Here is a 4,409-nt window from a genome sequence, read left to right as displayed (position 1 = left end):
ATGCATGGTTGTTTACATCTTTGGGCAGGTTTAGTGACATCTCTGAACAGTCAAAGGGACTGTGTCTGTGATAAAAAATTCACAGTCAACGTCTATCTTCAGGGATTTTGGGAACCGGGGTGATGCAAAACATTTTTGGTTTGTGTATTTCATTGTGATATCCATACCTAACAACAGAAGCTACAGGCTTACCACACCGGAAACAGCAAACCAATAAAATGTAATGGGAACACCAAACACGTAAACAAAAAAAATTCAATTGATTACTCACTGAAAAAACTTCCAAACTTTACGTGTGGAACTACAGACACTGCCAACAACTTCACATATCCAACACCAAGACTCAAATGATCCCAGTACAACACATTACACTCAGCGTACGCACGCACATGCGCGCGCGCACACACACACACACACACACACACACACACACACACACACACACACCACTAGAGGACACCATCAAACATAGCAAGATGACTTCTAAAAACACAACAAATTCATAAACCCTGTGCTGTAATGACATCACACACAACAACACCCTTACATCAAGGGTCAATGTAGGTGGGTGGAGTTGGACGCTTCCATTGACCCGAATGTTTTAGAAACAAACTGAAATAATTTCTACTTGATAACTTCTCATCAACTTCTCATACACCATACATGAATTTTTAAATATGTAGTAGCTGCCAGTGGTTGGGTTATACAAGTCAAATTTTGTTTTGAATTTTTAAAACAATCTAGTTATGTAAACAAAGAGGATGTGGCTGTGTTTTTGCAAAGACAGTGTAACTTATTTGTAAGCCTACTGATACATCCGTATCTACATATGCATGGTGGAAGGTACTTCCCATTGGGATAAATAGGAATATTCAGTACTAGTCATTGGTCTTGACAAGTGACAGGAAGCTTGCAACAAAAATCATAAACAGCATGGCAATTGTAACATAATATTAGAGGCTATTTTTTTTTAACAGGCTCAGGTGTGTCACTGCAACCAGGTGTTTTGCTTTCCCATTCATTGATGCCAACTCTCAACCACATTGTTACCTTTCACCTGCACCTTGACTCAAAATCCCATGCTACGAGTTATTAGGGAATTTTCCCGTCCCATTCACATATAGAACGTAGGAAGAAAGGATGCTAAAATGCCTCTGTGTATGCTGTAAGTGATCAAATCTTGTCTTCACAGTTCATATGGGAGCAATGCGTAGGGGATTGTAGCATATTCGTAGATTAAGCATCAAGAGTCTGCCAGTTCAGTTCTTTTACCATCTCCATGACACAGTCCCATGCATTGAGCTAACCTGTGACCATTTGTGTAACCTGTGACCATTTGTGCTGCCCACCTCTGTATATATTCAATATCCACTGTTAGTCCAATTTCTTACAGATCCCACACACTTGAGCAATATTCTAGGATTGGACACACAAATGTTTTATGTGAGATCGTTTTTGTAGACTGATTGCATTTCTGTCATATTGTACCAATGAACCACAGTCTGTTACCTGCTTTACCTGTGGCTGAGCCTGCATGATCACTTCATTTTATATCCCTATAAGTTGTTATACCCTGGTATTCGTATGAGTTGACTGATTTGAAATGCGAATGACTGGTCTTGCTGTCATTGTGTACTAAATTTTGTGAACTACAAAATTTTACATTTATGAACATTTAAGCCAAACTGTCAATTCTTACACCACTTTGAAATCTTATCAAGATCCGACTGAATGATCTTACAGCAATCTTGAGACAGTACTTCATTATATGTAGCAACATCATTTGCAAAATGTCTGATGTTAGTATTCATCTTGTCTGCAGGTCATTAATATACAATGTGAACACCAAAAGTCCCAGCATAATTTCTCAAATGGTTCAAATGGCTCTGAGAACTATGGGACTTAACATCTGAGGTCATCAGTCCCATGGTCTTGCGGTAGTGTTCTCACTTCCCACGCACGGGGTCCCAGGTTCAATTCCTGGCGGGGTCAGGGATTTTCCTTGCCTCGAGATGACTAGGTGTTGTGTCATCTACATCATCATCATCATTCATCCCCATTATGGTCGGAGGAAGGCAATGGCAAACCACCTCTGCTAGGACCTTGCCTGGTCAGCGGTGTGGGTCTCCCGCATCATCCCCTACGCTCCTTGGAGTATGGGACCTCATCATAATCAGTCCCCTAGAACTTACAACTAGTTAAACCTAAGGACCTCACACACATCCATGCCCAAGGCAGGATTCGAACCTGCTACCGTAGTGGTCACGTGATTCCAGACTGAAGCGCCTGGAACCGCTTGGCCACAGCGGCCAGCCAAAATTTCTCAGGGCACACCTGAAGCTACTCTTACATCTGTCAATGACTCTCCATCCATGGTAATGTCCTGTTTATTCTCCTCCAAGAAATCCTGAGTCCAATCACGAATCTCACGTGATACCACATGTGATTGTTTTTTGATTGTGCGCATATGTGTGATACTGGGCCAAATGCCTTCTTGGAGTCAAGAACCACTGCAGTTATCTGACTGCATTGACCCATGGCTTTCAGGAGGATGTCACGTGAGAAAAATATGAGTTGGGTTTCACATGATCCCTTCCCCAACCCCCCCCCCCCCCCCAACCCCACCCCCACCCCCACCCCCACCCCCACCCCTTTCTCTGGAATCTATGCAGGATGCTGGTTGACATGAAGGAGTTCATTCTGTTCGAGATAGCTCCTTACATTGTCCTGTGTCCTTCAGGGGTACATTACAAGACATCCATGACCTCACTACTGAAGCATTGGAATGGCTGGCCCACAGTGACCCATTTTTCTGATAAAAAACCTAAGACCAAATTGAAAAGCCAGTCTCTATGGTCTTGGAATCAGTGACTACATGAAGTTAAATCAGAAAAGGTAATAATAAATAAAATAAAATTTACATGAATCCTATTCAGAGGACAAGCTGCCAAGTATATATTAGTGTAATCAACAATATAACAGAGGAATTTGCTTAAATTTTTTTTCCAGAAACTCTCCATCAGCATAGAAGCAGGAGCCATGAGGATTACTGCTAAAAAATTTTTAATTCTTGTGATAGCCTATTGAAGATGGATGCCAGAGAATCCTGATCAACTTGATGCACAAGGGTCACGGAGGCATGATTCAAATGCAGATTGCATTTTTTCATAGTATTAATTGACTGAAAGCTGCTAATTCTTGGGAATAAGCTCATATTGTTAACAGCATTAAACAAAAAATATATATTGAGAGGCCAATGTCGTAATTCCCAGACTCCTGAATAGGGGTGGACAAAAGGTTAATCAACTTACACTACATATTGCTCGAACTGCCCATATGTGAACCAAAACTACACTTTGCAAATGGGAAGAATGCAATGCTGTCTGTCATTAGCAGATGAAAATAAACAACATAGGCTAATTTTCATGTTGGACTATCAATTATTGCATATACTGTTCTCGTGGTAAACATAGCAGGATTCGGTTTTTGAACTAGATCTCGAACATGGACTTTCCATGATAGGTTCACATCTACCTGAACATGTAGAAATTTGGCTCATTCAGACTCAAGAATTATGTGCCCATTCTGTGTAATCAAAATGCCAGTTTTAGCTGAATTGTGTGTTACAAACTAAAAGCTGAGCCATATTGTGATTCAGCACCCATTTACAGCAATGAATTTATGTCTTGAACTGTGTGATTTGATACGTTTCCTGTGTGGCCTTGACATCCTACACTATCCAGCTGGTGTCACCAGCAAAGAGAAATGTTCTAGAATCACCTGCCTTACTTGCATGGTGAACTGGCTGACATAATAATTATAGCAGTCTATAGAGCACCTAGTGATGACATTCTCTAATAAATTGGAGTCTTTGCTGGACATAATGTTTACTGAAAAAGCTACTATTATTGTTTGTGAAGACTTCAGTGCAGACCTTATGCATGAATCTCATCTAGGAAGCTTTTTCTTAATGCACTGCACGGCTTCAACATGTTTACTCTTGTAAATAGCCCCAAAAGGATAACAGATAGATCAGAATGTTGACACCACAGAGAGAAAGTATTGATTCTGACTTAGGGCTATCTGACCATAATGCCCTCATCCTTACAATTCCAGTGATACCTATGAAAGAATGGAATGTACTTATAAAAGAAATTTTTCTGTGGAAAATTGTGCTAGTTTTATTGTTAGTCTAAGTAATGAATCCTGGTTAGAAGTGCTTTCTCTCCAATATTCATGCCCTATTTTGAAATGTGTTTTCCTAAGAAACTGACTAGAGCCCATTCATGTTGGGATTCTAAATCTAGTTCCTGGGTCATGTCAGGCATTAACATCTCCCACAGGACTTTAAAAAATACTCAGTTCTCAAATGAAAAGACCCACAGATCCCCCTTTGTAGAAAAGGCAAA

The sequence above is a fragment of the Schistocerca serialis genome, chromosome 5, assembly GCF_023864345.2.
Source record: "Schistocerca serialis cubense isolate TAMUIC-IGC-003099 chromosome 5, iqSchSeri2.2, whole genome shotgun sequence".
Taxonomy (NCBI): domain Eukaryota; kingdom Metazoa; phylum Arthropoda; class Insecta; order Orthoptera; family Acrididae; genus Schistocerca; species Schistocerca serialis.
Note: the sequence above shows the minus strand (reverse complement) of the source record.